This window comes from Heteronotia binoei, chromosome 19 (genome assembly GCF_032191835.1).
Source record: "Heteronotia binoei isolate CCM8104 ecotype False Entrance Well chromosome 19, APGP_CSIRO_Hbin_v1, whole genome shotgun sequence".
Lineage (NCBI taxonomy): Eukaryota > Metazoa > Chordata > Lepidosauria > Squamata > Gekkonidae > Heteronotia > Heteronotia binoei.
Genome location: NC_083241.1, coordinates 19,863,704 through 19,891,700, shown reverse-complemented (window position 1 = coordinate 19,891,700; position 27,997 = coordinate 19,863,704).

Sequence of the window (27,997 nt, the reverse complement as noted above, 5' to 3'; positions counted from 1 at the left end):
AATTATATTACAAATTAAGGAATAAGGAACAAACTGAATTAGAAAAGTTGGAAAACATTGGGTAATTTGAGAATACCTATTAGGTTTTTAGAAGAAGATTGAGTGGGATTTTATAGAACATAAATGTTTTTTATTTCTTTACAAAATGATATAATTAAGATTCTTTTAGTGTTAAAGATACTTTTTGATATCTCAATAAATACTAACCAATTTGACATATTGGGTTCTTGAGAGCATACACTTTTAAATTACGCCTGCTCTGTTAACTAACGGTTGCCGAATTTCTTCAACAGGCCATGGAAATCTGCTCTTGAATGACCATATCATTTGTTTTATTCATTAATTTTGTTGAAATTACATATATTTTACTCATTTTATGTACATTATCTCCCCTGCGTACTGTATTATCCAGGGTTTATATTACTTATTTGTACTGCTAAATCTGTTTTATGCAAAAAAAAATTGTTGTTCTTGATATTAGAATTTTAATTGGCACCAGCAGAAGTCAAGATTTGGGAGGCGGGAAAAGAGTAATGTATTGTTTATTAATATTTTATTAGTATTGGTTACAATTACCATATATTACCAAATAAAATTGTTTTAATACAATAATCCTTTCCCTTCCAACAGACATCCTGTGAGATGGGGCTAAGAGAGCTCTCCCAGGAACTGCTGTTGAGCTGAACAAATCTGAGCAATGACTGACCCAAGACCATTCCAGCAGGTGCAAATGGAGGAGTGGGGAATCAAGCCAAATTCTCCCAGATTAGAGTCCGTGCACTTAACCACTACACCAAACTGAATTGCACCACAGTAAATACTGTCTGCGCCATTTTTAGCTTTTGCATCCTTCATTCTTTCCCCCTAATGCCTATTGGGGACACCAGAGGAATGTTCCCCTCCACCCCCTCGCTGTCTGTTTCTAATATTAGTGCAGAGGGAGTAATTCACTTCCTGGAGGCATCAGCCGACTTTTATCTTGCAGACTGGCTTTTCTATTTTTCCCCCAGCAGTATCAATGAGCATGTGGAAGTAATTGTTAAAATGGTTGCGATTAAATGCAAAAGCACTGCCAAGATTTGTAACAGTTAGGCTTTCTATTTTAGGATGGGGGGTCTAGGAAAGGAAAGAACATACTTACCATCCCTTTGGTTTTCATTAACATTAAGCTAAAAGTTTGTTTTAATTTTATACAGTGGGAGGTGATCTGTAGCATTGATTTTAGTGTGTCTGGATGTAACTTCTGGTTTTATATGGTTTGGTGCAAATCTGTGTTCTTTTAGACTTCATGGAGTTTGGGATGGATGGTTCAGGATACAGGCCCATTACGCATGCACATCTTACTGCACCATTCTTTTTCTTCTGGTATATTTATTCTGCAGCTACAATTTTAAAAACAAAACTTTTCTAAATCAGGATATGTGATGTGTCAGGGGTGGCATCTAACTTTTAAAAAAAAACTGGAGGGAAAATGGGGGGGATGTATTTTCTCTGATGCCCCAGCACAGCTGCATAGTAACACTATGAAAGTGTAACAGGTGATGAATAAAGGGCAACCTGCAGCCTAGGAACAGCATAGAGGCAGTACATAAACACCTAGTGTCTTTAAATGAAACTAAGTCCTCAGGGCCAGATGAACTACATCCAAGGGTACTAAAAGAACTTGCAGAAATAATTTCTGAGTACCCATTATTTTTGAGAATTCTTGGAGAACAGGTGAGGTGGCAGAAGATTAGAAGTGGGTAAATGTTGTCCCCATCTTCAAGAAGGGAGAAAACGAGGATCGGGGTAACTGCTGACCTGTCAGCTTCAATACCTGAAAATGTTTTGGAACAAATCAGTCAGTCCTGGAATATTTAGAAAAGAGGGTTGTGATTTAGTAATCATGGATTTCTCAAGAACAAGTCATGCTAGACTAACCTTATCTTTTTTGAGAAAGTTGCTACCTTGCTGGGGAATGCTGTAGACATAGTTTATCTTGATTTCAGTAAGGCTTTTGATATGGTTCCACATTAATAGTCTTGTTACAAGCTGATAAATGTGGTTGGGGTCCTGTTACTGTTAGGTGGATCTGTAGAGTTGACAGATTGCACCCAAAGAGTGCTTGTGAATGGTTCCTCATCCTCTTGGAAAGGAGTGACCTCAAGCATTTGCCCTGAGGCCTCAATGATTTGTCCTGAGGCCTGTTTTGTTCACCATGATTTGGCTGAAGGAATAGAGCGAATGCTTATTAAATTTGCAGATGATACCAAATTGGGAGGGGTTGCAAATACAGTAGAAGACATAAACATGATCCAGGATGATCTTTATAAGCTGAAAAACTGGGTTAAAACCAATAAAATGAATTTTAAACAGGGATAAATCTGCATTTAAGTTTGAAAAATCCAATGCATAGTTAGATGATAGGGAAGAGGATCTAGGGGTCTTAGTAGACTGTACACTGAACGTGAGTCAGCAGTGTGACTAAAATGAAAATGTAATTTTGGGCTGTATCAACAGAAGTATAGTGTTCAGATCACAAAGTGATGGTATCGCTTTACTCTGCTCAGGTTAGACCTCACCTGGAGTTTTGGGCACCACAATTTAAGAAGGATATAGACAAGCTGGAACAGGTCCAATGGAGGCCAACAAAGATGGTGTGATCTGGAGACCAAGTCCTATGAGGAAAAGGTTGAAGGAGCTGGTTATGTTTAGCCTGGAGAGAAAATAATTGAGAGGTGATAGGATCACCAAGTACTTGAAGGGTTGTCATATAGAGGATGGTGCAGAATTCTTTTTGGTTGCCCCAGAATGTTGAACCAGAAACAATGTGTTGAAATTAAATCAAAAGAGTTTCTGACTAAGCATTAGGAAGAACTTCCTGACAGAGCGGTTCCTGAGTGGGACAGGCTTCCTTGGGTGGTGGCGTACTCTCCTTCTTTGGAGGTTTTAAAGCAGAGGCTAGATGGCCACCTGACAGCATGCTGATTCTGTGAATTAAGCAGGCCATGAGAAGGGCATCAGTGCTTAGTTCTTCTAGCCCTTTCTTATACACCCTGGGAAATGCTGTATGTATGTTGGAGGAAGTATTTGTAATTTTCCTGCATTGTTCAGGGGAATGGACAAGGTAAAAATTTGAAAGACCACACTGTGAGCCCAGCAAAAGATCTGACTGAGTTAAACTCGAGAGTATTCCGAACTTTGGATTTTACACACACACTCATTTAAAGATCTGAGCTCCATCCTCTTGGTTTGTTCTGCATATGGCAGAAATGAGGGAAGGGAGCTAAGCTTTTTTGTGCATGGATGAGGTTTTCTTTTAGGATCTGAGCATGCTCAATGGGGGCAGGATACAAAGCAGACGGCAGCCCTAGTTAGTGTCTGTTGAAAAAGTGAACCCACCTCAACTGGGGGGGGGGGCAAGATCAGCTGTGACAAACAGGCAGCTGGGCAGGGCAGAGCTTTTATAATTAAGCCATTAGTTCATGAAAGGCCGGCTTGCTAGGCCACCATCCAGCCTCAGCTGAATAGTCCTCCCACGCAGTCATTTGGTGGAGGAACTATTTTGATTTCAGCAATAAAAAGCACACAACACCACTGTTCTGAAGGCGCTCAGAGTGTGGAGCCCTGACATCTGAATATTAAATTATCGCAGTTTCCCAAATGTCTGCTAACAGGCATACATGCAATGGGTCCCCTCTCCCCCCCAGCCCCCGGAATTAATAATTTTGTGGCACTGGACGAACAGTGAGTTCTAACGGACCAGTGAATATTTCTCACTAGCGCTGAATGGCACAAGATGTTCTCATTGTTAATTCATTACACTGAAAAAAGTAGTTTCTCTGGCAAGAGGGTTACAATCTCCCTTCTTGGGGTGATCACAAATGTCATATTTCAAGAGTGCACACAGCCCTTTCTTTGATCTTGGCAATAATTGTGCAGTCTGCTCCCAGCAGCAGAGAAGGAGCTTGCTGTTAGAGAAAGCTCTGCTCTAACCACCAGACTGTAGACGCGAGGAGGCGGATTGTCTGGCCCCACCACCACCAGCCAAAAGTCCAGGAGCCACTGGGAGTTACATCCTTTTGGGGAAAATGGCCATAAGGGCAGATCAGATTGACCCCAACTGGTCAAACTGGTCTCCCCTCCTTTTTTTCCCTCTACTCCCTAGTATATTTTTTTCATTTATAAGTGAGGCAAGGTCTCCTGACCTATGTAAGGCAGCATGGTGTGGTAGCTAAAGTGTGAGACTAGAATCTCGGAGACCCGTCGTGGAAGTTTGCTGGGTGACCTTGGGCCAGTCATTCTCTGTTGGCCTTAACTACCTCTCACAGGGAGGACAAAATGGAGAAGAGAAAGGTGTGGAGGGGACAATGAAGTGCATCTCTCTGAGTAAAAGGAAGTACTTCTTCACCCAAAGGGTGATTCACATGTGGAATTCACTGCCACAGGAGGTGGCAGCTACAGTGTATTGGCCACTGTGTGACACATAGCGTTGGACTTGATTGGCCATTGGCCTGATCTAATGGCTTCTCTTATGTTCTTATGTGCATTGGAGGAAGGGCAGAAATGACCGTTGGTTGAATAAAAAGAGGGGTGCAATACAGAGGAATGAGCACAGATATAGACTAACTCCCCTTTCTCAGTGCATTAGCACAGGTAGCTTTAGCTTTTTCCTGCTCCCACTTCTCTTGTCCTTCTCTATTATTTGCAGTGGTGAGAAATTGCTCATTCCTCTGTCTAAAAAACTTCCACAATGTACAAAACCAGGGACCAGCTTCCTCCTCACCCACAAAATGCTGACAAACTGAAATCTTGAGAGACCAGTCCCATCAGCATGGACATATAAGGTGCCAAGCACAGCAGGCCTCGCTATTACATGATCCCTTGTGAAGCAAACAGGATTTGGGAGGTCAGAAAGGGCCTGGTTGGAAATGTGGAGGCCACTTTTAGTGGTGTGGTGATGAGCTACTGGTTGCAGAACCTGAAAATTAAAATGCCCACTGATCAAATGCACTTGGCTGTAATGCCACAAAAAGAACCCAAGGCAGTGCAGGCCCAAGCTGAGGACCCTACTCACTGGATATGCCAAGCAAAACACCAGCAACTGAGTGTCCCAACGTGAGTTGGTCCACTGTGGATACTGCAAAACCTTCCGGTCCTTTTACAGCTAGCATGCAAACCAACAGAAGAAAGTACAACTGGCCCAACCATGATGGGAAATACTGTCCAAGTAAGGGTAAAGGTAGTCCACTTTCCGACTCAGTCGTTTCCGACTCTGGCGTGACATCACACCACAACATTTTCATGGCAGACTTTTTATGGGGTGGTTTGCCATTGCCTTCCCCAATCATCTACACTTCCACCCCCCGCCCCCCAGCAAGCTGGGTATTCATTTTAGCAACCTTGGCTACCCTGAACCCAGCTTCCACCTGGATCAAACTCAGGTTGTGAGCAGAGAGCTTGAACTGCAGTACTGCAGCTTTACCACTCCAAGAACAGGAGCAGAAAAGGGAGTTGTGGACATGCTTGCAGGGGCAATCCATGTAAAATATTTACACCTAGCAGTGGAGGTCCCAAAGAGACAGCTCTCCTGCTGAGGTGGCTAGCTCACTAGAATGATTTATGCTGGCTGGAAGAAATACGGAGCCCAATCTCATGTGGAAGACTGCCCCCCCCCCCGACCACCCGCAATTTGCCTAGGCTTGTCTACTGCCACAAGCCGGCTGAAAACCACCTCTAGGTTCCTCTGGTCTGACCATGCTGCCCCCTCCTGCTCTCAAAGCTGGCTCAGCTGTTGACCTCCAGCCAATGCTGCCCAGGAGCTGAAAAGGAGAACCTATTGCGGCTGAGGCAAGAGGAGAGTCTGTGAGGCCAGGGGATAGTCTGTGCGACCCTTTAAAAAAAGAAGCAGAGGGCATGATGACATCAACTCCACGCTCCCCACCCCAGCCCTCGGAGCAAGCCCTTCAAGGTGCAACTATTTGCTCTCACAGCATAACTCCCTCTCCCTGGCTTGGAAACCCTGCAGCTGGTTGCCAACAACTGAAGCTGACTTCTGCCTTATGCCTCCCCCCTCTCCAGTCCCCAGGCCACAAAAGGCTGCTGAAGGTGAATCATTGACCTTACATATGAATCACAGAATCAGGAAAATATAGTATTAGAAAGATAACATCAGTGTTGCTAAAACGGTGAACACGGTATCTCTGAGCCAGCCCTCTTTGAATTATCTTCTTCCAAAATTGACTGGTTCAAGCAAACTTTGTTTCCTCTTCCATAATTTGGCAGCAACCAATTCATGGCTACAGTCACCAGTGATCTTGGATCCCAGAAATGTGAAGTCTGTCACTACTTCCATGTCTTCCCCTTCTATTTGTCAGGATGTGATGGGGCCAGATGCGGTTCTACAGTCCCTTTAAAGGTAGCTGTAGATCCATTGGCAGAAGGCTCTAATAACAGCAGCCCCTTTGAACCCCTTCTTCCCAGCAGACCTTTTGAACCCCAGGAAAGTTATGGATTAAGAGGTCAAGGGGCAATTTACCCCTTCTCCCCTCAGTGTAGCTCCCTGACCTGCAAGTGTGGGTCTCATGACATTGGGAATTAGCTTGCCTGGAGTTGGCAAGGACTGCTGGGAAAAGGGAGGAGACAAAGGAAAGATCCTCACACCCACAGATCACGGAATCTAACCCACAGGATCTATAGTGCAAATTTGAAGATATTTGACACATTTAGACAGGCTGCCTAGAATACACCAAAGTGGGTGGCTTCTTGTTGTTAAGCAGATTTACATTGAGCATGTGCCACCCTTAAGGGGCATGGCCCTAAAAGAAGGGACAGCGCATTCGCTATGTAGGGACAGCCCTCCTACATTCATTTGATTCCACAACCAACCTATGATAGGAATTGTCTTTTCCTATAACTTCTGGCACAGCTCAATATTTCTTCCTCTACAGGTATGTAGAAGTAAATGCAAGCTACATGCTATTGTGACACAAGTCATGCCCAGATGCAGGTGTAGCTATTTCTTACAAAATGCAACTTCAGATATGCAACTTCAAAATGCAACTTCAGACACAACCTCGTGTCAAAATTCAGATTCAGTACGTTAAATCCATCTCATACTAATTCACACCCCAAATTACCCATGTTCAAGTTCTAATAAAAAACCCCAAAAAACCCCATGCACTGTCCATCTTGAGAGCAACTCCAGGCTGCCTTAGTATTTTCGGGGGGGGAGGAATGTGTAAAATGCAAAGGGGCAGATATGTGTGACACAGAATGTTGGACTGGATGGGCCATTGGCCTGATCCAACATGGCTTCTCTTATGTGGAGTTCCACATTTTGATGATTCCACAACCCTCTCCAGTTATGTTGATGTGGTTTACACAAAGCAGGAGCCCAGGAGGAGCTGTGCTTAGAGGGAGCAAAAGGGTTAATATTTGAAAAACACTAAGCGAATGTCTGTTATGTCTGTTACATGGATTTTACATAGATTTAGTGTTGAATATTTAGTATCAACAGTAACTATATAATCTTATATACCTATTACAAACATCTACTATTTTTCCATAATTCTCCATAGCATTCTATTCAACTTACACTGGTGTTCAGTGGAAAGAGATTGAAGGGATTTATAACAGTACTGGGGACATAGCGAGCAATACAAAATCTATGTAATTCCATCTAACCGTAACAAACATTCGCTTAGTGTATTTCGAAAAAACACCGTTTCATTCTAATCAGTTTACTATGGCAATCTTTGTCGAAATAGATTGATCGGATTCATACAAGCACTGAGGAGATAGCAACACTTTGTAACTATGTAATCTTATATACCTATGACAAACATCTACATACTGTTTTTCCATAAATCTACACAGCATTCTATTAAGCTTATATTGGTGTTCATAGTCGAAAGCAATTGTACGGATTCATACCAGCACGGAGGAGATATCAATACTATATGTATTTCCATCTAACCATTACAAACATTCGCCGAGTGTTTCATTCTAATCAATTTACAATGGGATTCTTTGTGGAAAGAGATTAATCGGATTCATGCAAGCACTGAGTAGATAGCAATACCTAGTAACTATATAATCTTTTATAACTGTTACAAAAATCCACTTAGCTTTTTTCTTCAATTCTACATAGCATTCTATTAAGCTTACTTTGTTGTTCATAGCGGAAAGCATTTTTACGGATTCATACTAAATACTATTCTAAATATATGTAAAATCCATGTAACCATAACAGACATTCGCTTAGTGTTTTTCACAAATTAACCCTTTTATTGTAACCAGTTTACAATAGCATTGTTTGTCGAAAGAGATTGATCGGATTTATACAAGCAATGACGAGTTAGCAACACTTTCCACAAAGAATATTGTAAAGTGATTACAATTAAATGGTTAATTTAAAAAAAACTAAGCGAATATTTGTTAGATTGAATTACATAGATTTAGCAATCCTTTATATCTCCTCAGTACTGTTATGAATCCGTTCAATTGCTTGACACTATGAACACCCATGTAAGCTTAATATAATGCTATGGAGAATTATGGAAATATAGTAAGTAGATGTTTGCAATAGGTATATAGGATGATATAGTTACTAGGTATTGCTATCTCATCATTGCTTGTATGAATCCAATTAATCTCTTTCGACAAAGAAAGCCATTGTAAACTGATTCGAACAAAAGGGTTAATATTTGAAAAACACTAAGCGAATGTCTGTTATGTCTGTTACATGGATTTTACATAGATTTAGTGTTGAATATTTAGTAGCAACAGTAACTATATAATCTTATATACCTATTACAAACATCTACTATTTTTCCATAATTCTCCATAGCATTCTATTCAACTTACACTGGTGTTCAGTGGAAAGAGATTGAAGGGATTTATAACAGTACTGGGGACATAGCGAGCAATACAAAATCTATGTAATTCCATCTAACCGTAACAAACATTCGCTTAGTGTATTTCGAAAAAACACCGTTTCATTCTAATCAGTTTACTATGGCAATCTTTGTCGAAATAGATTGATCGGATTCATACAAGCACTGAGGAGATAGCAACACTTTGTAACTATGTAATCTTATATACCTATGACAAACATCTACATACTGTTTTTCCATAAATCTACACAGCATTCTATTAAGCTTATATTGGTGTTCATAGTCGAAAGCAATTGTACGGATTCATACCAGCACGGAGGAGATATCAATACTATATGTATTTCCATCTAACCATTACAAACATTCGCCGAGTGTTTTTCGAAATATATCCGTTTCATTCTAATCAATTTACAATGGGATTCTTTGTGGAAAGAGATTAATCGGATTCATACAAGCACTGAGTAGATAGCAATACCTAGTAACTATATAATCTTTTATAACTGTTACAAAAATCTACTTAGCTTTTTTCTTCAATTCTACATAGCATTCTATTAAGCTTACTTTGTTGTTCATAGCGGAAAGCATTTTTACGGATTCATACTAAATACTATTCTAAATCTATGTAAAATCCATGTAACCATAACAGACATTCGCTTAGTGTTTTTCACAAATTAACCCTTTTATTGTAACCAGTTTACCATGGCATTGTTTGTCGAAAGAGATTGATCGGATTTATACAAGCAATGACGAGTTAGCAACACTTTCCACAAAGAATATTGTAAACTGATTACAATTAAATGGTTAATTTAAAAAAAACTAAGCGAATATTTGTTAGATTGAATTACATAGATTTAGCGATCCTTTATATCTCCTCAGTACTGTTATGAATCCGTTCAATTGCTTGACACTATGAACACCCATGTAAGCTTAATATAATGCTATGGAGAATTATGGAAATATAGTAAGTAGATGTTTGCAATAGGTATATAGGATGATATAGTTACTAGGTATTGCTATCTCATCATTGCTTGTATGAATCCAATTAATCTCTTTCGACAAAGAAAGCCATTGTAAACTGATTAGAACAAAAGGGTTAATATTTGAAAAACACTAAGCGAATGTCTGTTATGTCTGTTACATGGATTTTACATAGATTTAGTGTTGAATATTTAGTATCAACAGTAACTATATAATCTTATATACCTATTACAAACATCTACTATTTTTCCATAATTCTCCATAGCATTCTATTCAACTTACACTGGTGTTCAGTGGAAAGAGATTGAAGGGATTTATAACAGTACTGGGGACATAGCGAGCAATACAAAATCTATGTAATTCCATCTAACCGTAACAAACATTTGCTTAGTGTATTTCGAAAAAACACCGTTTCATTCTAATCAGTTTACTATGGCAATCTTTGTCGAAATAGATTGATCGGATTCATACAAGCACTGAGGAGATAGCAACACTTTGTAACTATGTAATCTTATATACCTATGACAAACATCTACATACTGTTTTCCCATAAATCTACACAGCATTCTATTAAGCTTATATTGGTGTTCATAGTCGAAAGCAATTGTACGGATTCATACCAGCACGGAGGAGATATCAATACTATATGTATTTCCATCTAACCATTACAAACATTCGCCGAGTGTTTCATTCTAATCAATTTACAATGGGATTCTTTGTGGAAAGAGATTAATCGGATTCATGCAAGCACTGAGTAGATAGCAATACCTAGTAACTATATAATCTTTTATAACTGTTACAAAAATCCACTTAGCTTTTTTCTTCAATTCTACATAGCCTTCTGTTAAGCTTACTTTGTTGTTCATAGCGGAAAGCATTTTTACGGATTCATACTAAATACTATTATTCTATTCTAAATCTATGTAAAATCCATGTAACCATAACAGACATTCGCTTTTCACAAATTAACCCTTTTATTGTAACCAGTTTACCATGGCATTGTTTGTCGAAAGAGATTGATCGGATTTATACAAGCAATGACGAGTTAGCAACACTTTCCACAAAGAATATTGTAAACTGATTACAATTAAATGGTTAATTTAAAAAAAACTAAGCGAATATTTGTTAGATTGAATTACATAGATTTAGCAATCCTTTATATCTACTCAGTACTGTTATGAATCCGTTCAATTGCTTTACACTATGAACACCAATGTAAGCTTAATATAATGCTATGGAAATATAGTAAGTAGATGTTTGCAATAGGTATTTAGGATGATATAGTTACTAGGTATTGCTATCTCATCATTGCTTGTATGAATCCAATTAATCTCTTTCGACAAAGAAAGCCATCGTAAACTGATTAGAACAAAAGGGTTAATATTTGAAAAACACTAAGCGAATGTCTGTTATGTCTATTACATGGATTTTACATAGATTTAGTGTTGAATATTTAGTAGCAACAGTAACTATATAATCTTATATACCTATTACAAACATCTACTATTTTCCCATAATTCTCCATAGCTTTCTATTCAACTTACACTGGTGTTCAGTGGAAAGAGATTGAAGGGATTTATAACAGTACTGGGGACAGAGCGAGCAATACAAAATCTATGTAATTCCATCTAACCGTAACAAACATTCGCTTAGTGTATTTCGAAAAAACACCGTTTCATTCTAATCAGTTTACTATGGCAATCTTTGTCGAAATAGATTGATCGGATTCATACAAGCACTGAGGAGATAGCAACACTTTGTAACTATGTAATCTTATATACCTATGACAAACATCTACATACTGTTTTCCCATAAATCTACACAGCATTCTATTAAGCTTATATTGGTGTTCATAGTCGAAAGCAATTGTACGGATTCATACCAGCACGGAGGAGATATCAATACTATATGTATTTCCATCTAACCATTACAAACATTCGCCGAGTGTTTTTCGAAATATATCCGTTTCATTCTAATCAATTTACAATGGGATTCTTTGTGGAAAGAGATTAATCGGATTCATACAAACACTGAGTAGATAGCAATACCTAGTAACTATATAATCTTTTATAACTGTTACAAAAATCTACTTAGCTTTTTTCTTCAATTCTACATAGCATTCTATTAAGCTTACTTTGTTGTTCATAGCGGAAAGCATTTTTACGGATTCATACTAAATACTATTATTCTATTCTAAATCTATGTAAAATCCATGTAACCATAACATACATTCGCTTAGTGTTTTTCACAAATTAACCCTTTTATTGTAACCAGTTTACCATGGCATTGTTTGTCGAAAGAGATTGATCGGATTTATACAAGCAATGACGAGTTAGCAACACCTTCCACAAAGAATATTGTAAACTGATTACAATTAAATGGTTAATTTAAAAAAAACTAAGCGAATATTTGTTAGATTGAATTACATAGATTTAGCGATCCTTTATATCTCCTCAGTACTGTTATGAATCCGTTCAATTGCTTGACACTATGAACACCCATGTAAGCTTAATATAATGCTATGGAGAATTATGGAAATATAGTAAGTAGATGTTTGCAATAGGTATATAGGATGATATAGTTACTAGGTATTGCTATCTCATCATTGCTTGTATGAATCCAATTAATCTCTTTCGACAAAGAAAGCCATTGTAAACTGATTCGAACAAAAGGGTTAATATTTGAAAAACACTAAGCGAATGTCTGTTATGTCTGTTACATGGATTTTACATAGATTTAGTGTTGATTATTTAGTAGCAACAGTAACTATATAATCTTATATACCTATTACAAACATCTACTATTTTTCCATAATTCTCCATAGCATTCTATTCAACTTACACTGGTGTTCAGTGGAAAGAGATTGAAGGGATTTATAACAGTACTGGGGACATAGCGAGCAATACAAAATCTATGTAATTCCATCTAACCGTAACAAACATTCGCTTAGTGTATTTCGAAAAAACACCGTTTCATTCTAATCAGTTTACTATGGCAATCTTTGTCGAAATAGATTGATCGGATTCATACAAGCACTGAGGAGATAGCAACACTTTGTAACTATGTAATCTTATATACCTATGACAAACATCTACATACTGTTTTTCCATAAATCTACACAGCATTCTATTAAGCTTATATTGGTGTTCATAGTCGAAAGCAATTGTACGGATTCATACCAGCACGGAGGAGATATCAATACTATATGTATTTCCATCTAACCATTACAAACATTCGCCGAGTGTTTCATTCTAATCAATTTACAATGGGATTCTTTGTGGAAAGAGATTAATCGGATTCATGCAAGCACTGAGTAGATAGCAATACCTAGTAACTATATAATCTTTTATAACTGTTACAAAAATCCACTTAGCTTTTTTCTTCAATTCTACATAGCCATCTGTTAAGCTTACTTTGTTGTTCATAGCGGAAAGCATTTTTACGGATTCATACTAAATACTATTATTCTATTCTAAATCTATGTAAAATCCATGTAACCATAACAGACATTCGCTTTTCACAAATTAACCCTTTTATTGTAACCAGTTTACCATGGCATTGTTTGTCGAAAGAGATTGATCGGATTTATAAAAGTAATGACGAGTTAGCAACACTTTCCACAAAGAATATTGTAAACTGATTACAATTAAATGGTTAATTTAAAAAAAACTAAGCGAATATTTGTTAGATTGAATTACATAGATTTAGCAATCCTTTATATCTACTCAGTACTGTTATGAATCCGTTCAATTGCTTTACACTATGAACACCAATGTAAGCTTAATATAATGCTATGGAAATATAGTAAGTAGATGTTTGCAATAGGTATTTAGGATGATATAGTTACTAGGTATTGCTATCTCATCATTGCTTGTATGAATCCAATTAATCTCTTTCGACAAAGAAAGCCATCGTAAACTGATTAGAACAAAAGGGTTAATATTTGAAAAACACTAAGCGAATGTCTGTTATGTCTATTACATGGATTTTACATAGATTTAGTGTTGAATATTTAGTAGCAACAGTAACTATATAATCTTATATACCTATTACAAACATCTACTATTTTCCCATAATTCTCCATAGCTTTCTATTCAACTTACACTGGTGTTCAGTGGAAAGAGATTGAAGGGATTTATAACAGTACTGGGGACATAGCGAGCAATACAAAATCTATGTAATTCCATCTAACCGTAACAAACATTCGCTTAGTGTATTTCGAAAAAACACCGTTTCATTCTAATCAGTTTACTATGGCAATCTTTGTCGAAATAGATTGATCGGATTCATACAAGCACTGAGGAGATAGCAACACTTTGTAACTATGTAATCTTATATACCTATGACAAACATCTACATACTGTTTTCCCATAAATCTACACAGCATTCTATTAAGCTTATATTGGTGTTCATAGTCGAAAGCAATTGTACGGATTCATACCAGCACGGAGGAGATATCAATACTATATGTATTTCCATCTAAACATTACAAACATTCGCCGAGTGTTTCATTCTAATCAATTTACAATGGGATTCTTTGTGGAAAGAGATTAATCGGATTCATGCAAGCACTGAGTAGATAGCAATACCTAGTAACTATATAATCTTTTATAACTGTTACAAAAATCCACTTAGCTTTTTTCTTCAATTCTACATAGCATTCTATTAAGCTTACTTTGTTGTTCATAGCGGAAAGCATTTTTACGGATTCATACTAAATACTATAATTCTATTCTAAATCTATGTAAAATCCATGTAATCGGATTACATTAATCGGATTCATGCAAGCACTGAGTAGATAGCAATACCTAGTAACTATATAATCTTTTATAACTGTTACAAAAATCCACTTAGCTTTTTTCTTCAATTCTACATAGCCTTCTGTTAAGCTTACTTTGTTGTTCATAGCGGAAAGCATTTTTACGGATTCATACTAAATACTATTATTCTATTCTAAATCTATGTAAAATCCATGTAACCATAACAGACATTCGCTTTTCACAAATTAACCCTTTTATTGTAACCAGTTTACCATGGCATTGTTTGTCGAAAGAGATTGATCGGATTTATACAAGCAATGACGAGTTAGCAACACTTTCCACAAAGAATATTGTAAACTGATTACAATTAAATGGTTAATTTAAAAAAAACTAAGCGAATATTTGTTAGATTGAATTACATAGATTTAGCAATCCTTTATATCTACTCAGTACTGTTATGAATCCGTTCAATTGCTTTACACTATGAACACCAATGTAAGCTTAATATAATGCTATGGAAATATAGTAAGTAGATGTTTGCAATAGGTATTTAGGATGATATAGTTACTAGGTATTGCTATCTCATCATTGCTTGTATGAATCCAATTAATCTCTTTCGACAAAGAAAGCCATCGTAAACTGATTAGAACAAAAGGGTTAATATTTGAAAAACACTAAGCGAATGTCTGTTATGTCTATTACATGGATTTTACATAGATTTAGTGTTGAATATTTAGTAGCAACAGTAACTATATAATCTTATATACCTATTACAAACATCTACTATTTTCCCATAATTCTCCATAGCTTTCTATTCAACTTACACTGGTGTTCAGTGGAAAGAGATTGAAGGGATTTATAACAGTACTGGGGACATAGCGAGCAATACAAAATCTATGTAATTCCATCTAACCGTAACAAACATTCGCTTAGTGTATTTCGAAAAAACACCGTTTCATTCTAATCAGTTTACTATGGCAATCTTTGTCGAAATAGATTGATCGGATTCATACAAGCACTGAGGAGATAGCAACACTTTGTAACTATGTAATCTTATATACCTATGACAAACATCTACATACTGTTTTCCCATAAATCTACACAGCATTCTATTAAGCTTATATTGGTGTTCATAGTCGAAAGCAATTGTACGGATTCATACCAGCACGGAGGAGATATCAATACTATATGTATTTCCATCTAACCATTACAAACATTCGCCGAGTGTTTCATTCTAATCAATTTACAATGGGATTCTTTGTGGAAAGAGATTAATCGGATTCATGCAAGCACTGAGTAGATAGCAATACCTAGTAACTATATAATCTTTTATAACTGTTACAAAAATCCACTTAGCTTTTTTCTTCAATTCTACATAGCATTCTATTAAGCTTACTTTGTTGTTCATAGCGGAAAGCATTTTTACGGATTCATACTAAATACTATAATTCTATTCTAAATCTATGTAAAATCCATGTAACCATAACAGACATTCGCTTAGTGTTTTTCACAAATTAACCCTTTTATTGTAACCAGTTTACCATGGCATTGTTTGTCGAAAGAGATTGATCGGATTTATACAAGCAATGACGAGTTAGCAACACCTTCCACAAAGAATATTGTAAACTGATTACAATTAAATGGTTAATTTAAAAAAAACTAAGCGAATATTTGTTAGATTGAATTACATAGATTTAGCGATCCTTTATATCTCCTCAGTACTGTTATGAATCCGTTCAATTGCTTGACACTATGAACACCCATGTAAGCTTAATATAATGCTATGGAGAATTATGGAAATATAGTAAGTAGATGTTTGCAATAGGTATATAGGATGATATAGTTACTAGGTATTGCTATCTCATCATTGCTTGTATGAATCCAATTAATCTCTTTCGACAAAGAAAGCCATTGTAAACTGATTCGAACAAAAGGGTTAATATTTGAAAAACACTAAGCGAATGTCTGTTATGTCTGTTACATGGATTTTACATAGATTTAGTGTTGAATATTTAGTAGCAACAGTAACTATATAATCTTATATACCTATTACAAACATCTACTATTTTTCCATAATTCTCCATAGCATTCTATTCAACTTACACTGGTGTTCAGTGGAAAGAGATTGAAGGGATTTATAACAGTACTGGGGACATAGCGAGCAATACAAAATCTATGTAATTCCATCTAACCGTAACAAACATTCGCTTAGTGTATTTCGAAAAAACACCGTTTCATTCTAATCAGTTTACTATGGCAATCTTTGTCGAAATAGATTGATCGGATTCATACAAGCACTGAGGAGATAGCAACACTTTGTAACTATGTAATCTTATATACCTATGACAAACATCTACATACTGTTTTTCCATAAATCTACACAGCATTCTATTAAGCTTATATTGGTGTTCATAGTCGAAAGCAATTGTACGGATTCATACCAGCACGGAGGAGATATCAATACTATATGTATTTCCATCTAACCATTACAAACATTCGCCGAGTGTTTCATTCTAATCAATTTACAATGGGATTCTTTGTGGAAAGAGATTAATCGGATTCATGCAAGCACTGAGTAGATAGCAATACCTAGTAACTATATAATCTTTTATAACTGTTACAAAAATCCACTTAGCTTTTTTCTTCAATTCTACATAGCCTTCTGTTAAGCTTACTTTGTTGTTCATAGCGGAAAGCATTTTTACGGATTCATACTAAATACTATTATTCTATTCTAAATCTATGTAAAATCCATGTAACCATAACAGACATTCGCTTTTCACAAATTAACCCTTTTATTGTAACCAGTTTACCATGGCATTGTTTGTCGAAAGAGATTGATCGGATTTATACAAGCAATGACGAGTTAGCAACACTTTCCACAAAGAATATTGTAAACTGATTACAATTAAATGGTTAATTTAAAAAAAACTAAGCGAATATTTGTTAGATTGAATTACATAGATTTAGCAATCCTTTATATCTACTCAGTACTGTTATGAATCCGTTCAATTGCTTTACACTATGAACACCAATGTAAGCTTAATATAATGCTATGGAAATATAGTAAGTAGATGTTTGCAATAGGTATTTAGGATGATATAGTTACTAGGTATTGCTATCTCATCATTGCTTGTATGAATCCAATTAATCTCTTTCGACAAAGAAAGCCATCGTAAACTGATTAGAACAAAAGGGTTAATATTTGAAAAACACTAAGCGAATGTCTGTTATGTCTATTACATGGATTTTACATAGATTTAGTGTTGAATATTTAGTAGCAACAGTAACTATATAATCTTATATACCTATTACAAACATCTACTATTTTCCCATAATTCTCCATAGCTTTCTATTCAACTTACACTGGTGTTCAGTGGAAAGAGATTGAAGGGATTTATAACAGTACTGGGGACATAGCGAGCAATACAAAATCTATGTAATTCCATCTAACCGTAACAAACATTCGCTTAGTGTATTTCGAAAAAACACCGTTTCATTCTAATCAGTTTACTATGGCAATCTTTGTCGAAATAGATTGATCGGATTCATACAAGCACTGAGGAGATAGCAACACTTTGTAACTATGTAATCTTATATACCTATGACAAACATCTACATACTGTTTTCCCATAAATCTACACAGCATTCTATTAAGCTTATATTGGTGTTCATAGTCGAAAGCAATTGTACGGATTCATACCAGCACGGAGGAGATATCAATACTATATGTATTTCCATCTAACCATTACAAACATTCGCCGAGTGTTTCATTCTAATCAATTTACAATGGGATTCTTTGTGGAAAGAGATTAATCGGATTCATGCAAGCACTGAGTAGATAGCAATACCTAGTAACTATATAATCTTTTATAACTGTTACAAAAATCCACTTAGCTTTTTTCTTCAATTCTACATAGCATTCTATTAAGCTTACTTTGTTGTTCATAGCGGAAAGCATTTTTACGGATTCATACTAAATACTATAATTCTATTCTAAATCTATGTAAAATCCATGTAACCATAACAGACATTCGCTTAGTGTTTTTCACAAATTAACCCTTTTATTGTAACCAGTTTACCATGGCATTGTTTGTCGAAAGAGATTGATCGGATTTATACAAGCAATGACGAGTTAGCAACACCTTCCACAAAGAATATTGTAAACTGATTACAATTAAATGGTTAATTTAAAAAAAACTAAGCGAATATTTGTTAGATTGAATTACATAGATTTAGCGATCCTTTATATCTCCTCAGTACTGTTATGAATCCGTTCAATTGCTTGACACTATGAACACCCATGTAAGCTTAATATAATGCTATGGAGAATTATGGAAATATAGTAAGTAGATGTTTGCAATAGGTATATAGGATGATATAGTTACTAGGTATTGCTATCTCATCATTGCTTGTATGAATCCAATTAATCTCTTTCGACAAAGAAAGCCATTGTAAACTGATTCGAACAAAAGGGTTAATATTTGAAAAACACTAAGCGAATGTCTGTTATGTCTGTTACATGGATTTTACATAGATTTAGTGTTGAATATTTAGTAGCAACAGTAACTATATAATCTTATATACCTATTACAAACATCTACTATTTTTCCATAATTCTCCATAGCATTCTATTCAACTTACACTGGTGTTCAGTGGAAAGAGATTGAAGGGATTTATAACAGTACTGGGGACATAGCGAGCAATACAAAATCTATGTAATTCCATCTAACCGTAACAAACATTCGCTTAGTGTATTTCGAAAAAACACCGTTTCATTCTAATCAGTTTACTATGGCAATCTTTGTCGAAATAGATTGATCGGATTCATACAAGCACTGAGGAGATAGCAACACTTTGTAACTATGTAATCTTATATACCTATGACAAACATCTACATACTGTTTTCCCATAAATCTACACAGCATTCTATTAAGCTTATATTGGTGTTCATAGTCGAAAGCAATTGTACGGATTCATACCAGCACGGAGGAGATATCAATACTATATGTATTTCCATCTAACCATTACAAACATTCGCCGAGTGTTTTTCGAAATATATCCGTTTCATTCTAATCCATTTACAATGGGATTCTTTGTGGAAAGAGATTAATCGGATTCATACAAACACTGAGTAGATAGCAATACCTAGTAACTATATAATCTTTTATAACTGTTACAAAAATCTACTTAGCTTTTTTCTTCAATTCTACATAGCATTCTATTAAGCTTACTTTTTTTTTCATAGCGGAAAGCATTTTTACGGATTCATACTAAATACTATTATTCTATTCTAAATCTATGTAAAATCCATGTAACCATAACAGACATTCGCTTAGTGTTTTTCACAAATTAACCCTTTTATTGTAACCAGTTTACCATGGCATTGTTTGTCGAAAGAGATTGATCGGATTTATACAAGCAATGACGAGTTAGCAACACCTTCCACAAAGAATATTGTAAACTGATTACAATTAAATGGTTAATTTTAAAAAAACTAAGCGAATATTTGTTAGATTGAATTACATAGATTTAGCGATCCTTTATATCTCCTCAGTACTGTTATGAATCCGTTCAATTGCTTGACACTATGAACACCCATGTAAGCTTAATATAATGCTATGGAGAATTATGGAAATATAGTAAGTAGATGTTTGCAATAGGTATATAGGATGATATAGTTACTAGGTATTGCTATCTCATCATTGCTTGTATGAATCCAATTAATCTCTTTCGACAAAGAAAGCCATTGTAAACTGATTCGAACAAAAGGGTTAATATTTGAAAAACACTAAGCGAATGTCTGTTATGTCTGTTACATGGATTTTACATAGATTTAGTGTTGAATATTTAGTAGCAACAGTAACTATATAATCTTATATACCTATTACAAACATCTACTATTTTTCCATAATTCTCCATAGCATTCTATTCAACTTACACTGGTGTTCAGTGGAAAGAGATTGAAGGGATTTATAACAGTACTGGGGACATAGCGAGCAATACAAAATCTATGTAATTCCATCTAACCGTAACAAACATTCGCTTAGTGTATTTCGAAAAAACACCGTTTCATTCTAATCAGTTTACTATGGCAATCTTTGTCGAAATAGATTGATCGGATTCATACAAGCACTGAGGAGATAGCAACACTTTGTAACTATGTAATCTTATATACCTATGACAAACATCTACATACTGTTTTCCCATAAATCTACACAGCATTCTATTAAGCTTATATTGGTGTTCATAGTCGAAAGCAATTGTACGGATTCATACCAGCACGGAGGAGATATCAATACTATATGTATTTCCATCTAACCATTACAAACATTCGCCGAGTGTTTCATTCTAATCAATTTACAATGGGATTCTTTGTGGAAAGAGATTAATCGGATTCATGCAAGCACTGAGTAGATAGCAATACCTAGTAACTATATAATCTTTTATAACTGTTACAAAAATCCACTTAGCTTTTTTCTTCAATTCTACATAGCATTCTATTAAGCTTACTTTGTTGTTCATAGCGGAAAGCATTTTTACGGATTCATACTAAATACTATAATTCTATTCTAAATCTATGTAAAATCCATGTAACCATAACAGACATTCGCTTAGTGTTTTTCACAAATTAACCCTTTTATTGTAACCAGTTTACAATGGCATTGTTTGTCGAAAGAGATTGATCGGATTTATACAAGCAATGACGAGTTAGCAACACTTTCCACAAAGAATATTGTAAACTGATTACAATTAAATGGTTAATTTAAAAAAAACTAAGCGAATATTTGTTAGATTGAATTACATAGATTTAGCAATCCTTTATATCTCCTCAGTACTGTTATGAATCCGTTCAATTGCTTGACACTATGAACACCCATGTAAGCTTAATATAATGCTATGGAGAATTATGGAAATATAGTAAGTAGATGTTTGCAATAGGTATATAGGATGATATAGTTACTAGGTATTGCTATCTCATCATTGCTTGTATGAATCCAATTAATCTCTTTCGACAAAGAAAGCCATTGTAAACTGATTCGAACAAAAGGGTTAATATTTGAAAAACACTAAGCGAATGTCTGTTATGTCTGTTACATGGATTTTACATAGATTTAGTGTTGAATATTTAGTAGCAACAGTAACTATATAATCTTATATACCTATTACAAACATCTACTATTTTTCCATAATTCTCCATAGCATTCTATTCAACTTACACTGGTGTTCAGTGGAAAGAGATTGAAGGGATTTATAACAGTACTGGGGACATAGCGAGCAATACAAAATCTATGTAATTCCATCTAACCGTAACAAACATTCGCTTAGTGTATTTCGAAAAAACACCGTTTCATTCTAATCAGTTTACTATGGCAATCTTTGTCGAAATAGATTGATCGGATTCATACAAGCACTGAGGAGATAGCAACACTTTGTAACTATGTAATCTTATATACCTATGACAAACATCTACATACTGTTTTCCCATAAATCTACACAGCATTCTATTAAGCTTATATTGGTGTTCATAGTCGAAAGCAATTGTACGGATTCATACCAGCACGGAGGAGATATCAATACTATATGTATTTCCATCTAACCATTACAAACATTCGCCGAGTGTTTTTCGAAATATATCCGTTTCATTCTAATCAATTTACAATGGGATTCTTTGTGGAAAGAGATTAATCGGATTCATACAAACACTGAGTAGATAGCAATACCTAGTAACTATATAATCTTTTATAACTGTTACAAAAATCTACTTAGCTTTTTTCTTCAATTCTACATAGCATTCTATTAAGCTTACTTTGTTTTTCATAGCGGAAAGCATTTTTACGGATTCATACTAAATACTATTATTCTATTCTAAATCTATGTAAAATCCATGTAACCATAACAGACATTCGCTTAGTGTTTTTCACAAATTAACCCTTTTATTGTAACCAGTTTACCATGGCATTGTTTGTCGAAAGAGATTGATCGGATTTATACAAGCAATGACGAGTTAGCAACACCTTCCACAAAGAATATTGTAAACTGATTACAATTAAATGGTTAATTTTAAAAAAACTAAGCGAATATTTGTTAGATTGAATTACATAGATTTAGCGATCCTTTATATCTCCTCAGTACTGTTATGAATCCGTTCAATTGCTTGACACTATGAACACCCATGTAAGCTTAATATAATGCTATGGAGAATTATGGAAATATAGTAAGTAGATGTTTGCAATAGGTATATAGGATGATATAGTTACTAGGTATTGCTATCTCATCATTGCTTGTATGAATCCAATTAATCTCTTTCGACAAAGAAAGCCATTGTAAACTGATTCGAACAAAAGGGTTAATATTTGAAAAACACTAAGCGAATGTCTGTTATGTCTGTTACATGGATTTTACATAGATTTAGTGTTGAATATTTAGTAGCAACAGTAACTATATAATCTTATATACCTATTACAAACATCTACTATTTTTCCATAATTCTCCATAGCATTCTATTCAACTTACACTGGTGTTCAGTGGAAAGAGATTGAAGGGATTTATAACAGTACTGGGGACATAGCGAGCAATACAAAATCTATGTAATTCCATCTAACCGTAACAAACATTCGCTTAGTGTATTTCGAAAAAACACCGTTTCATTCTAATCAGTTTACTATGGCAATCTTTGTCGAAATAGATTGATCGGATTCATACAAGCACTGAGGAGATAGCAACACTTTGTAACTATGTAATCTTATATACCTATGACAAACATCTACATACTGTTTTCCCATAAATCTACACAGCATTCTATTAAGCTTATATTGGTGTTCATAGTCGAAAGCAATTGTACGGATTCATACCAGCACGGAGGAGATATCAATACTATATGTATTTCCATCTAACCATTACAAACATTCGCCGAGTGTTTTTCGAAATATATCCGTTTCATTCTAATCCATTTACAATGGGATTCTTTGTGGAAAGAGATTAATCGGATTCATACAAACACTGAGTAGATAGCAATACCTAGTAACTATATAATCTTTTATAACTGTTACAAAAATCTACTTAGCTTTTTTCTTCAATTCTACATAGCATTCTATTAAGCTTACTTTGTTGTTCATAGCGGAAAGCATTTTTACGGATTCATACTAAATACTATAATTCTATTCTAAATCTATGTAAAATCCATGTAACCATAACAGACATTCGCTTAGTGTTTTTCACAAATTAACCCTTTTATTGTAACCAGTTTACCATGGCATTGTTTGTCGAAAGAGATTGATCGGATTTATACAAGCAATGACGAGTTAGCAACACCTTCCACAAAGAATATTGTAAACTGATTACAATTAAATGGTTAATTTAAAAAAAACTAAGCGAATATTTGTTAGATTGAATTACATAGATTTAGCGATCCTTTATATCTCCTCAGTACTGTTATGAATCCGTTCAATTGCTTGACACTATGAACACCCATGTAAGCTTAATATAATGCTATGGAGAATTATGGAAATATAGTAAGTAGATGTTTGCAATAGGTATATAGGATGATATAGTTACTAGGTATTGCTATCTCATCATTGCTTGTATGAATCCAATTAATCTCTTTCGACAAAGAAAGCCATTGTAAACTGATTCGAACAAAAGGGTTAATATTTGAAAAACACTAAGCGAATGTCTGTTATGTCTGTTACATGGATTTTACATAGATTTAGTGTTGAATATTTAGTAGCAACAGTAACTATATAATCTTATATACCTATTACAAACATCTACTATTTTTCCATAATTCTCCATAGCATTCTATTCAACTTACACTGGTGTTCAGTGGAAAGAGATTGAAGGGATTTATAACAGTACTGGGGACATAGCGAGCAATACAAAATCTATGTAATTCCATCTAACCGTAACAAACATTCGCTTAGTGTATTTCGAAAAAACACCGTTTCATTCTAATCAGTTTACTATGGCAATCTTTGTCGAAATAGATTGATCGGATTCATACAAGCACTGAGGAGATAGCAACACTTTGTAACTATGTAATCTTATATACCTATGACAAACATCTACATACTGTTTTCCCATAATTCTACACAGCATTCTATTAAGCTTATATTGGTGTTCATAGTCGAAAGCAATTGTACAGATTCATACCAGCACGGAGGAGATATCAATACTATATGTATTTCCATCTAAACATTACAAACATTCGCCGAGTGTTTCATTCTAATCAATTTACAATGGGATTCTTTGTGGAAAAAGATTAATCGGATTCATGCAAGCACTGAGTAGATAGCAATACCTAGTAACTATATAATCTTTTATAACTGTTACAAAAATCCACTTAGCTTTTTTCTTCAATTCTACATAGCATTCTATTAAGCTTATATTGGTGTTCATAGTCGAAAGCAATTGTACGGATTCATACCAGCACGGAGGAGATATCAATACTATATGTATTTCCATCTAACCATTACAAACATTCGCCGAGTGTTTTTCGAAATATATCCGTTTCATTATAATCAATTTACAATGGGATTCTTTGTGGAAAGAGATTAATCGGATTCATACAAACACTGAGTAGATAGCAATACCTAGTAACTATATAATCTTTTATAACTGTTACAAAAATCTACTTAGCTTTTTTCTTCAATTCTACATAGCATTCTATTAAGCTTACTTTGTTTTTCATAGCGGAAAGCATTTTTACGGATTCATACTAAATACTATTATTCTATTCTAAATCTATGTAAAATCCATGTAACCATAACAGACATTCGCTTAGTGTTTTTCACAAATTAACCCTTTTATTGTAACCAGTTTACCATGGCATTGTTTGTCGAAAGAGATTGATCGGATTTATACAAGCAATGACGCGTTAGCAACACCTTCCACAAAGAATATTGTAAACTGATTACAATTAAATGGTTAATTTTAAAAAAACTAAGCGAATATTTGTTAGATTGAATTACATAGATTTAGCGATCCTTTATATCTCCTCAGTACTGTTATGAATCCGTTCAATTGCTTGACACTATGAACACCCATGTAAGCTTAATATAATGCTATGGAGAATTATGGAAATATAGTAAGTAGATGTTTGCAATAGGTATATAGGATGATATAGTTACTAGGTATTGCTATCTCATCATTGCTTGTATGAATCCAATTAATCTCTTTCGACAAAGAAAGCCATTGTAAACTGATTCGAACAAAAGGGTTAATATTTGAAAAACACTAAGCGAATGTCTGTTATGTCTGTTACATGGATTTTACATAGATTTAGTGTTGAATATTTAGTAGCAACAGTAACTATATAATCTTATATACCTATTACAAACATCTACTATTTTTCCATAATTCTCCATAGCATTCTATTCAACTTACACTGGTGTTCAGTGGAAAGAGATTGAAGGGATTTATAACAGTACTGGGGACATAGCGAGCAATACAAAATCTATGTAATTCCATCTAACCGTAACAAACATTCGCTTAGTGTATTTCGAAAAAACACCGTTTCATTCTAATCAGTTTACTATGGCAATCTTTGTCGAAATAGATTGATCGGATTCATACAAGCACTGAGGAGATAGCAACACTTTGTAACTATGTAATCTTATATACCTATGACAAACATCTACATACTGTTTTCCCATAAATCTACACAGCATTCTATTAAGCTTATATTGGTGTTCATAGTCGAAAGCAATTGTACGGATTCATACCAGCACGGAGGAGATATCAATACTATATGTATTTCCATCTAACCATTACAAACATTCGCCGAGTGTTTCATTCTAATCAATTTACAATGGGATTCTTTGTGGAAAGAGATTAATCGGATTCATGCAAGCACTGAGTAGATAGCAATACCTAGTAACTATATAATCTTTTATAACTGTTACAAAAATCCACTTAGCTTTTTTCTTCAATTCTACATAGCATTCTATTAAGCTTACTTTGTTGTTCATAGCGGAAAGCATTTTTACGGATTCATACTAAATACTATAATTCTATTCTAAATCTATGTAAAATCCATGTAACCATAACAGACATTCGCTTAGTGTTTTTCACAAATTAACCCTTTTATTGTAACCAGTTTACATGGCATTGTTTGTCGAAAGAGATTGATCGGATTTATACAAGCAATGACGAGTTAGCAACACTTTCCACAAAGAATATTGTAAACTGATTACAATTAAATGGTTAATTTAAAAAAAACTAAGCGAATATTTGTTAGATTGAATTACATAGATTTAGCAATCCTTTATATCTACTCAGTACTGTTATGAATCCGTTCAATTGCTTTACACTATGAACACCAATGTAAGCTTAATATAATGCTATGGAGAATTATGGAAATATAGTAAGTAGATGTTTGCAATAGGTATATAGGATGATATAGTTACTAGGTATTGCTATCTCATCATTGCTTGTATGAATCCAATTAATCTCTTTCGACAAAGAAAGCCATTGTAAACTGATTCGAACAAAAGGGTTAATATTTGAAAAACACTAAGCGAATGTCTGTTATGTCTGTTACATGGATTTTACATAGATTTAGTGTTGAATATTTAGTAGCAACAGTAACTATATAATCTTATATACCTATTACAAACATCTACTATTTTTCCATAATTCTCCATAGCATTCTATTCAACTTACACTGGTGTTCAGTGGAAAGAGATTGAAGGGATTTATAACAGTACTGGGGACATAGCGAGCAATACAAAATCTATGTAATTCCATCTAACCGTAACAAACATTCGCTTAGTGTATTTCGAAAAAACACCGTTTCATTCTAATCAGTTTACTATGGCAATCTTTGTCGAAATAGATTGATCGGATTCATACAAGCACTGAGGAGATAGCAACACTTTGTAACTATGTAATCTTATATACCTATGACAAACATCTACATACTGTTTTCCCATAAATCTACACAGATTCTATTAAGCTTATATTGGTGTTCATAGTCGAAAGCAATTGTACGGATTCATACCAGCACGGAGGAGATATCAATACTATATGTATTTCCATCTAACCATTACAAACATTCGCCGAGTGTTTCATTCTAATCAATTTACAATGGGATTCTTTGTGGAAAGAGATTAATCGGATTCATGCAAGCACTGAGTAGATAGCAATACCTAGTAACTATATAATCTTTTATAACTGTTACAAAAATCTACTTAGCTTTTTTCTTCAATTCTACATAGCATTCTATTAAGCTTACTTTGTTTTTCATAGCGGAAAGCATTTTTACGGATTCATACTAAATACTATTATTCTATTCTAAATCTATGTAAAATCCATGTAACCATAACAGACATTCGCTTAGTGTTTTTCACAAATTAACCCTTTTATTGTAACCAGTTTACCATG